The 11,656-nt window shown below is 47.7% G+C and overlaps 1 non-coding gene across 1 annotated transcript; it reads right to left on the bottom strand.

The window, feature by feature from the left end:
- Nucleotides 1-10,144: 10,144 nt before the first annotated feature.
- Nucleotides 10,145-10,227, bottom strand: trnal-uaa (transfer RNA leucine (anticodon UAA)). The gene has a single exon. It is a non-coding gene; the product is annotated as a tRNA-Leu (tRNA).
- Nucleotides 10,228-11,656: the final 1,429 nt, after the last annotated feature.

Genomic DNA, 11,656 nt, shown 5'->3' with positions numbered 1-11,656 from the left:
CACGTTACCGGCCAGCTTGAGGATTTCAGCGGTCAGATACTCGAGCATTTTGCAGCGCCAACATCATCAGATTTCCGCAACAAATCCATCTTCGTGCATGCGTGATAAAGTGTCATTGGGTATCTAGCCACCCCATCCCCCCACCACTTGGCTGGAGGAAGTGGCTGAATGGGAGATTTTGAAGCTGTCGCTCTCCCCCCTCGGCAACTCACTCCAGACCTCGCTGCTCCCCCCCCCCCACTCCCCTGGCCAGTTGTTCCTCGCTTCGCACCACCCCACTCTCTGGCCACTCGCTCCAGGCCGTGCCGCTTCCGTCCTCTCAGCCACTCACTCCTACGTCGCCCCGTCACCCCTTGCGGCCCTCCTGCTTCTACAGGTGGCGCCTGGTGAAGAAATGTGGGAGCGAGTGTCACGGCCAGAGCTAGCAGCTGTGGGCTGGGCTGGGACAGGATGGGGGGTGGGGGTGCAGAGAGCGAACAGCCAGAGTGCGGAATTTCGCCAGTAGGGAGGAGGGGGAGAAAGCGAGTTGCAGAGGGGGGAGAGCGGTCAGTGGGGTGGGAGCTAGTAGCTGCGTTCGGGTGAAGTCAATCCTGGTCAGTTATATAAACAAATCACAATAACGAATTGGCAGCACATTTTATCCTCTGCCCGATTTTCCTTTCCATCGATCGGGGTGCTAATTCACTATCTTCCAATGGAAATTCAATCATAAAATTCCTTTTGTATTTAATAGGATTACTGAAATGTTAAATGGATCTGAGGATTACAGTTAGTATTAGCAAACGCACCCGAGTGAATTAGCACCCCAATCGATGGAAAGGAAAATCGGGGAAAGTATAAAATGTGCTGCCAATTCGTTATTGAGATTCGTTGAGTAATTCGATTCTGCCCAACACTGAAATTGGCGGCTTTTTTGAATTCAAACTTTCTGCCAGGACGACAATTTAAGCCAATGATTTGCTGTATTTTCTAATTCGAGGCTCGGCAATTGGTTAAGACATGCGAATGGGAAGAGGGTGACCAATCAGAAGTGGGCTCTGGATCGCGCGGGCTCAAACTGCGGGAATTCCAGGTCCCTGAATGAATGAGCTGAAACTGATCAGTTTCACAAACCCTGTCAGTTTCAGTGCAGGAAGCACCGTCTCGGGGGAAATAACATCACAAGTGGGTCTGGTTCCAGTGACGGCTGCTGCAAAACTCCCGGATTCTCTCATTGCAGCGAAATCATTTTGAAATTCTGTGAAAACAATGAGTGATTCTGGAGGAGTGATGTGGCTTTTCACTGAGGGCATGTGTGGACTGGGGAAATAACTAACTGTAGAGCCTCGGGCACTGTTTACACAGCCCGTTCAGAAAATCAAATCCACTGCACATCCTTGCTGCAAATGAAATGTCAAATTTGGGGATTCTAGTTTTGTATCTCGAACACAGCACAGATTTATTCCAGACAGTTCTAAACAGCCTATCCCAGCTCCCGTTTCCAGGTCACTGCTCTCTCTGTGAGGCGTTGGGTGGCTCTCAGAAGAGCCTTTGTTGTGTTTGCTGGAAAGGGTCGAGTTGTTCAGCCGCTGAATTCGTAGAGAGTGCGGCCCTGCCGTTTCAGAGCGGACACCACATCCATGGCAGTGACCGTCTTGCGCTTGGCGTGTTCAGTGTAGGTGACCGCATCCCTGATCACAATCTCCAGGAAAACCTTCAACACCCCGCGAGTCTCCTCATAGATCAAACCTGAGATCCGCTTGACCCCGCCACGGCGAGACAGGCGGCGGATTGCTGGTTTGGTGTTGCCCTGGATATTATCACGAAGCACTTTGCGGTGCCGCTTTGCTCCGTCTTTGCCCAGTCCTTTCCCTCCTTTACCTCTGCCAGACTTTCTTTTATTAATTTCCAAAATATACTTTATTCATAAAAATCTGTAAAAAAAAAAATACATTACAAAACAGTTCCAAAAAGCACCAAGTCAAACAATACAAAGAATGCAGAGGAGATCAGTTTCCTTCAATACAGGAGTGAGTTACCTCACAACCCTTCCATTTCATTGTCATGCCATGTACATTTTACAGCAAACAAATATTTTCCGGCTACAGTTCGAGTGGTTTCCCATGGTTCCAGCTCCTCAGTTCAGCTTGGTGAGGGGACCTTACACTGTGGTCTTTCCACATTGAGCCTTTGCTGCGGCTGCCCCAAGTTTTAGTGCGTCCCTCAGCACGTAGTCCTGGACCTTGGAATGTGTCAGTCTGCAACATTCGGTCATGGACAACTCTTTGCACTGGAAGACCAGCAATTTTCGGGCAGACCAAAGAGCGTCTTTCAACGAATTGATAGTCTTCCAGCAACAGTTGATGTTTACCTCGGTGTGCGTCCCTGGGAACAGCCCATAGAGCACAGACTCCTGTGCTGCAGAGCTGCTTGGGATGAACCTCGACAAAAACCACTGCATCTCTTCCACACCTGCTTTGCAAAGACACATTCCAGAAAGAGGTGGGCAACGTCTCTTTTCCACCACAGCCACCTCGAGGGCCGCGTGTGGATGGGGTGAGACTTTGGGTGTGCAGGAAGGATCTGACAGGGAGGGCTCTTCTCACCATCAGCCAGGCTACATCTTGGTGCTTGTTTGAAAGTTCTGGTGATGAGGCATTCTGCCAAATGACTTTGGACTTCTGCTCAGGGGACCATCCGACAGGATCCACCATCTCCTTTTCCCGTAGGGCCTTGAGGATATTCCGTGCAGACCACTGCCTGATGGATTGGTGGTCAAAGGTGTTTTTCCACAGAAACTTTTCCATGAAGGATAGGCAGTACGGCACAGTCCAACTGGATGGAGCATTCCGCGGCAATATGACCAGGCCCATCCTTTGCAACACTGGGGACAGATAGAACCACAGCACGTAGTGACACTTGAAGTTTGCAAACTGGGGATCGACACACAGCTTGATGCAGCCGCACACAAAGGTAGCCATAAGGATGAAGGCGACGTTGGGTACATTTTTCCCGCCCTTATCCAGAGGTTTGAACATCGTGTCCCTCCGGACTCGGATCATTTTGGATCCCCAGATGAAGCGGAAAATGGCTCAGGTGATCGCCACAGCGCAGGAATGCGGTATGGGCCAGACCTGCACCATGTACAGCAATGTGAGCGCCTCGCACCTGATGACCAGGTTCTTATCCATAATGGAGTGAGATCGCTGCTCCCACATGCTCAGCTTATGTTGTACCCTGGCTACTCGCTCCTTCCAGGTTTTGGTGCACGTCTCAGCCCTTCCAAACCATATCCCCAGCACCTTCAGGTAATCTGACCTAACGGTGAAGGGGACAAAGGATCGGTCAGCCGAGTTCCCAAAGAACATGGCCTCGCTCTTGCCGTGTTTAACATTGGCTCCCAAGGCCAGTTCGAGCTGGTCGCAGATGCTCATCACTCTGCGCACAGACAGTGGATCCGAGCATAAAACGGCGACGTCATCCATGTACAGGGAGGTTTTAACCTGAGTGCCTCCGCTGCCTGGGATTGTCACCCCTCTGATGCTCGCATTCTTCCTAATAGACTCAGCAAAGGGTTCAATACTGCAAACAAACAAGACACGGGAGAGAGGACAGCCCTGTCTGACTCCAGATTGGATCGGGAAACTTTCTGATTCCCACCCATTGATTGAGACTGCACGACTGATGTTTGTGGAGAGTAGTTTGATCCAATTGCAGATTCCCTCCCCAAACCCCATTTTGGAATGCACATCCATCATGTAAGTGTGCGATATCCTGTCAAAAGCCTTCTCCTGGTCCAGGCTGATGAGGCAGGTGTCCACCCTCCTGTCCCGTACATAGGTGATCATATCCCTGAGTAGCGCAAAGCTATCAGAGATTGTCCTGCCTGGTATAGTATAGGTCTGATCAGGGTGAATCACCAACTCCAGAGCAGACTTGAATCGACTGGCGATGTCTTTTGACAGAATCTTGTAGTCAGCATTAAGCAGAAATTGGGCCACCAATTTCTGATTTCTGTCCTCTCCCCCTTCTGCTTGTCGATGAGGGTGATGATGCCTTTCCTCATGGATTCTAACATGCTGCCAGCCTGGAGCATACTCTTGTTTACTGGCAGACATGTTGATTCTTTCCTCAAATCAGTGCACAATAAAAGAGACTGATTCTGTCAGGCTCCTTTTTATACAGGCCACCTGGACCTGGCTGAGAAAGGCAGAGTGAGAGCAAGGAGGGGAGGAGACACGAGTGAAGATTAAACAGAGAGCTAGATGGAGGAGACACCCAGAGTGACAGACAGAGAGAGAACGGCCCCTCATCTTTCAGCTCCACCTCCAGTTTCCTCCGGGCTGCCAATTTCAAACCCTTTATTAACAGTAGAACCAAAACCCAGCTCTCCACACAAACCCTTCCAGACTCGGCCTTCATAGTCAAGGCTTTCCAGAAAGCCGGAGCTTTTAAATATGGTCCCGATGCAATTAACACTCAGTAATATTCCCACCTAAACATAGTCCATTCTATACTAAGAAACCTCCTCAGTAACATCACCATTTCCACACACATCCGCTTCCTGCAGTTTACAAACACCTTCCTGCAGCTGTTTGGGGAATCTCCTGTGTTAAGATTGGAGTTGGAAAGCGGCCTTTACCCGGCAGTGTTATCGTCTCACACTGAATCTGCTAGACATCCTGTTCTCTTTATTGCGAGAGAGAAAGTACGGATTTAGGAAATGTTCATTTGAAATGATCTCTATTGAGAACGAGCCCGACCGTGGGACCGGTATTCCAGTGCAAAGAGCTGTCCATGACCGAGTGTTGCAGACTGGCACATTGCAACGTCCAAGACTATGTGCTGTGGGACGGCATTAAAGCTTGGGGAAGCCACCATGGAGACTCAATGGGGAAAGGCTGCAGTCTGAGGCCCTCGTAGGCCATAGTACAGTGAGGGGCTGGAACCTGTGTAAAACCCCTCGGGCTGTTTGCACCAGAGAATGTTTGATGTGTAATGTAAATACTGTAAATATAACCTGTGCAGGCAGGGATTGTGAGATACATCATGTACATTATTGAAGGAAACTGATCTGTATTGTACCTTATGTAATATTAAATTTGAACTGCTTTGCAATGTAATTGCACAAATTATATGAATAAAATACATATTGTGCAAAAGAAAGCAGCTTTCCTGTCAACACACACCTTGTCTCAGGGCACAACTTTCCTGTGATCTTGTCATACCCAACTTCGCTCTATATCTTCTGACACACACACTTTACAGTCTGTCATTTCCAAAAACAAGCATTCTAAAATCAAAAGACCTTTTGTTTATTTCTCCTTTCTTTTCATTTCTCCTCTATTCTTCTCAATCACTCCCTTCAACAGTCCTATTCAGATCAAGGTGGAATGTGAATAGTGTCACAACTCACCTCTGACACTATTATTACCCTTTTCTCTTGTCTCATTCAATGGGAAAGTTTTATTCACCAGTCTGTTGCTGTTTTACACTCTTGCCATACCATCTGGTATTGCATCCATCTGAATTCTGTGCTTTCATGGCCTTACATATCTTTTCCTCTTCTGGATGATTTGTTTGCTTCAGTTCCATTCAACCAGGCTGGACCACAGGGAAGCTTAGAACCTTTGCCTTGGACGGGTCCACGTTGATCCATTACATTCAGAATCACCTCCTTGAAATAACTCCATAGTACAACTACAGTAACCACACAGAATCTGCTTCAAACACTCCTCCACATTTTATCTGTTCTGACTGTCAACACCTCCAGCTCTTTTGTTTAAGTGGAACCCATCAGGTGTGTATAGGCTCCTTCTATTCTGAAAGCTGTAGCACTGGTTCAGGGAATTCAGCCCTGTTTCTCTACTCGAAATGATCAGCCATGCTTGATCTGCCTCGTATTTTGCTTTTATTGCAACGTAACAAGACCTCCAATCCTCTGGCACCACACCTGTATCCTTTGAGGGATTGGAAAATGATGGTCAGACCTTCCACTAGTTCTTCCCTGGCTTCTTTCAACAGCCTGGGGTACATTTCATCTGGTCCTGATGATTTATCCACATTCAAGGATGCTCATCCCATTAAGACTTCCTCTCTCCTTAAGTTATCACGTCCAATACTTCACACTCCTCCTCCTTAATAACAATATCTGCATCACCCTCTCATTCGGGAAAACAGTAAAGTATTCATTGAGGATATTGGCAACATCTTCCACCCCGATACAAAGGTTACATTTTTGATATTTTATGTGCCCTGCTGTTTGCTTTGTTGCCTCTGACTCTAATGTTTTGATGCAACATCTTTGGGTCCATTGTTACTTTGTTTGTTCATGTTCTTTCCTGCTTTCTCTTTGCTCTTCACCACTGCTCCCAAACGCCTCCAGTGCAGTCAGAACACAACTTGTCAGAATTGGGATTCGAACACACGCCGCCCATGGAGACTGCGACCTGAACGCAGCACCTTAGACCGCTTGGCCACCCTGACTGCCTACAACGTACTATCAATGCTAAGGAAATTATTCATTCTTTGTGAAAGTATTTGTGAGATTGTGGAAATGTCTGGAAGAGGAAAGACCAGCGGGAAAGCTCGGGCCAAGGCCAAGTCTCACTCCTCCCGGGCTGGACTGCAGTTCCCAGTGGGCCGTGTTCACAGGCTCCTGAGAAAGGGCAACTATGCTGAGCGTGTGGGTGCCGGAGCCCCGGTCTATCTGGCTGCTGTGCTCGAGTATCTGACCGCTGAAATCCTCGAGCTGGCCGGTAACGCGGCCCGGGACACCTGCAGCTGGCCGTCCGCAACAACGAGGAACTCAACAAGCTGCTGGGAGGGGTGACCATCGCTCAGGGCGGGGTGCTGCCTAATATCCAGGCCGTGCTGCTGCCCAAGAAAACCAGCACTCAGAGCTCCCAGAAAAAAGTAAAGCGGCCAAAATGTCATCAAATAAACCAAAGGCTCTTTTCAGAGCCACCCACGGTCTCTGTGAAAGGATTGGTTACTGTCAGGAGGGAGTCAGAGATGGAGTTATTGTAACAGTTGATTGACCTGTTTCACATCTTTCCAGGTGTGTTTTCAGTTCCCTCTCTGGATTTCGCTCTGTTTCTCTGCTCACACATCTCCCCCTCTAGTTAAGTGAAGAAGTGAACTACAGGGTGTCAGAATCAACAATTTAATAAATCCCGCTGCCTTCGATTTTATAAATCCCGAGATTATCCCGGTACATTAACGGGAACTGGTTCGGAGCTGCTGAATTAATTTAATAATGGAAGTGTCCGGGTTAATTCTCTGTTTTTCATTTGGACAGTTTGAATTGTGTTTTTTTTTTTCTCTCTGGTGATCTGAGCGCCGCTTCTCAATGAGAATCTGCTCCCGGAACAGAGTAAATGCAGGAAGGAAGAGGCCATTCTCGGGCTGTGTGTTTCTCTCCCAACCTGATCTGTTTAGACCGCACTGTTCCCAGAGGACGGAATCAGTGAGAGTTGTGCACACACAGGAGCTGAGTCCAATGCAGCGCTTTAATATGTGCCTTCCCCCCGGCCCTCCCTATTCTCCGGACACAGAGCTGTCTGCTTCATCCGGCAGCGGGATAGAGTCGGGGATTCTCTGCCCGCAGTGTCAGGGTCTGCAGCTCCGGGGAACTGGCAGTTTCAGTCAGAGTGACCGAGCTGCCTTACATATCCTGTGCACTGATCTCCAATGGATTCAAATATTAGTGAACTCATTGGGTAATGTTTGTAAATAACCCTCATGTGAACGGACCCGGCTCCATTAATGCCTTCCAAATAAAACTGGGATCCATTTCTTTTCCCCAAATGCCAGCTAACGGATCCCAGGAGCGGGGTTGAGATTGTGCTGAGCAGCAATGAGTCTCCGGTAATGCTGCTTTCTAAATTCCAGATCAGTTCTCAGTCCTGCAGGTCTTTCGGGAAAGTGATGTGACAAAACAGAAACCATGTGACCGCCCCTTCAATCTAATGGATTTGATGATGAACAGAGATGGCAGCTCTTTCCTTTGCTGATTTGGTGGCTCTGAAAAGAGCACTTGTTACTGAAGCTGGGTTTTCGGTGCGTTCCCCGCGGATGCGGCGGGCCAGCTGGATGTCTTTGGCCATGATGGACCGGGATCATTCTGGTGAATCTGCTCATTTTCCGGCAGAAGCATCAGTCGCTGTTTGAACTGTTTAAAGTCAGGGGTGTATTAGCAGCCAGAAAGTGAAGGTCAGATCATTGCTCCCTGCAGCATTATCCGCCTCTTTCAGGAGAAAAGATCAGAAACCACTCGTTTCTGTCAGTCCCCGAGAAGCCTGTGAGAAGCGGTTAGTCGCTAATGTGTTCCTTTTACAGAGAGGAAGCTGATATTTGTCCCGTTTTAAATTGCTGAACCGGACCTTCCTCCCGCCTCTTACAGTTAACAGATTGACAAATGAAAACGATTCCTAAAATCGCGTCAGGATTTTGTGACGGTAAATACAGTAAAACAGAACATAAAATGAGAGGTTTTAAAATTCTTGCCTGAAAATTGAAATTTTCCATCATTTCAATTCCTTGCTGCTCTTGAATTGCCGGGCTTTTTCCAATTGGAAAATCTAAGCCAATGAGAACTTCTATTTACTTATATGTGATTCTCCTATTGGTTAAGAATTGGATTGAGAAGCGGGTGACCAATCAGAGACAGAGTCAAACTGCGGGGATTCCAGGCCCCCAGTAACTGAGCTGAAACTGTTCAGATTGACAAACCCTGGCAGTAGCTTCACACATTGGACACTTCACACTGAGTCCTTCAAGGGCTGGTGTGAGAGAAGCTTCAGATCCTGTCATTACTCTCTGACTCATTATTCATCTAGAACCCAACAATTAGTAAATGTGAAGCAGTGAAGAGACTTTTCACTCTCACTGCAGAATGTGTCATCTGGGGAAATAAGAAACTGTTATTTTCGGAGATTCCAGGCACATTCCTCCCTGAACAAATCCATTCTTCACATTCCCGATTACAGCCTATCCCAGCTCCTGTTGTCACCCGACTCCAGCTGAATTGGAGAAACTCATGTGTTGGGGTTTGAGTTGTGAGGTGGGGTTTCTCCGCCAGTGTTACTGTCTTACAGACTCTCCCCCTGAATTTGTGAACTGAGACTGCACCGAACACATCTCCAGTTAGAGTGAGGGCCGGATATCCCTCTGTTTTATTACAGAGAGTGGGGAAAGGGCTGGGTGGAGGGGAGTCACCAGGGATCCTGGATTTACTCCAAATCATTTCCATGTGGAATCTGCAGGCGGGGCCGGGACAGGGATCATTTGATCAGGGGATCAGCTCTTTCCTGAGAGATGTGGGTGGCTCTGAGAAGAGCCTTTGTGTTCAGATGTTTACAAGTTTCCTGCGCTCTTTCACTTCTTTCCAGATCCTGCTTTCTGAGCCTTCGCTGCTTTCGGCTTGACCTTGCTCTTCCATGTCTGCACTTTCTTCAGCGCCTTTCCGCCCGCCGCACTCTTGCCTTTTTTGACCTTCGCAGGAGACTTTTTCTGAAGCGCTGCTTTCTTCACCACCTTATTTGGCGTTGCCGCCGCCTTGCTGCTCGTTTTCTTGGCTGTTACTTTCTTTGTTGTCACTTTCACGTCTGCTGGTTTCTTCACTAAAGATTTCTTGTCTGCTGGTTTCTTCACTGAAGATTTCTTGTGTGCTGGTTTCTTCACCTTCTTTCCCACGTTTCCCTCGGTTTTCCTTCTTGCTGATTTTGAAGGAGCCGGAGGCTCCCTGTCCCTTGCTCTGCACCAGGGAGCCTTTGTTCACATTCCTCTTGATACTTTGCTTGATCTCGGTTTTGAGCTTCTCCTGAGCGGTGGCAGACCTGCAAGGAATCAACTACCAGCTAGCGTATAAAGCGAGACCAAGGCTCAGGGCCTTCAGTTACCTGGAGGGAAGTCGGAGAGGCAGCGGATCCTGTGAGGAACCACAATCCAGGAAGGATGAGAAGGTCATTGTCAGGGTACAGAGGAGGTTAAGTTAAACATTTACCAGTTTATAAGCAAGCGCAGAGCCAAGGAACGGTGCTGGGGCAGATCAAATAATAGGAAGCTGTGATCAGTTGGAAGGTAAGAGTGATGAAATGACAGAAGAGATGATGGTGCAAGGCAAAAGTCAGGGAAAGAAAAAGTAACATTTTGTAAGCACAGATAGCAGGAGTGGGGTTTGAACCCACGCAGACACATGTCTATTCGATCTTAAGTCCGACACCTTAACCACTCGGCCATCCTGGTACGTTAACCCACCACTGAAAATGAAATTTAATGTGATGCGGGTGCCATCTGGCCTTTTCCAATACAAAGTGATGACTCCTCTCCCATGCTGAATTGGACCCTTCATTATTTATGAACCTCAATCGGATCACCCCTCAGTCTAGGTTTCTCTGAGGTGTAGGGTCCCAACTCTTTTAGTCTAACTTGATAACCAAGATGTCTTATACTGGGAATTCGTTGAATGTCTCTCCTCTGTACCCTTTCCAAAGCCTCAATATCACCCATCATGTGAGGAGACCAAGACTGGAGACAATATTCCAAGTGAGTCCTGACCAAGGTTTCATAAAAGGACAAATTCGGGACATCTCAGATACTGAAGGAGTCCATGTCCAGAAGCAGCAAGACCTGGACAACATTCAGACTTGGGCTGCTAAGTGGCAAGTAACATTCACACCACATAAGTACCAGGCAATGACCATCTCCAACAAGAGAGAATGTAACCATCTCCCTTTGACGTTCAACAGCATTACCATCGCTGAATCCCCCCACCATCAACATCCTGGGGGTTACCATTGACAAAAGCTTAACTAGACCATTCATATACATACTCTGGCTACAAGAGTAAATCAGATAGTGGGAATTCTGTGATGAGTAACTCAGCTCAAGGCACATGGTGAAATGCTCATTAGGAGAGCTGGAGAAATGGACTGGTCAGGTGGGCAGAAAAGTGGCAAATGGAATTCAACTTGGAGAAGTGTGAGGTGATGCCTTTGGTGAGGTCAAACACAGCAAAGGAAGACACAATTAATGGGTGAATGCTGAGAGGTGTAGAGGAAGTGAGGGACCTTGAAGTGAATGTCCACAAATCCCTGAAAGTAGCAGGATAGGTTGATAAGTTGGTTGAGAAGGCTTATGGAATCCTTTCCTTTATTATCCTATGTATAGAATATAAGAGCAGGGAGGTTATGCTGGAACTGTATAAATCATTAGTTAGGCCACAACTTGAGATCTGTGTGCAGTTCTGGTCACCTCATTCCAGAAAGGATGTAATTGCACTAGAGAGGTTACAGTGGAGATTTACGAGGATGTTGCCAGGACTGGAAAAATGCAGCTATGAGGAAAGATTGGATAGACTGGGGTTGTTCTCCTTGGAATAGTAGAGGCTGAGGGGAGATTTGATTGAAATGTACAAAATTGTGAGGGGTCTGGATAGAATGGATGGGAAGGGTCTATTTACCTTAGTAGGGAGGTCAGTGACTGGGGGGCATAGATTTAAAGTGATGTGTTGAACAATTAGAGGGGAGATGAGGAAAGGTTTTTTTCACCCAGAGGGCTGTGGGAGTCTGGAACTCACTGCCTGTAAGGATAGCTGAGGCAGAAACCCTGAACTCATTTAAAAGGAGTCTGGATGTGCACCTCAAGTACCTGAACCTGCAGGGCGACGGTCCAA

This window comes from Heterodontus francisci, unplaced genomic scaffold, assembly GCF_036365525.1.
Source record: "Heterodontus francisci isolate sHetFra1 unplaced genomic scaffold, sHetFra1.hap1 HAP1_SCAFFOLD_51_2, whole genome shotgun sequence".
Taxonomy (NCBI): domain Eukaryota; kingdom Metazoa; phylum Chordata; class Chondrichthyes; order Heterodontiformes; family Heterodontidae; genus Heterodontus; species Heterodontus francisci.
Note: the sequence above shows the minus strand (reverse complement) of the source record. Positions and strands in the feature narration are given on the sequence as shown.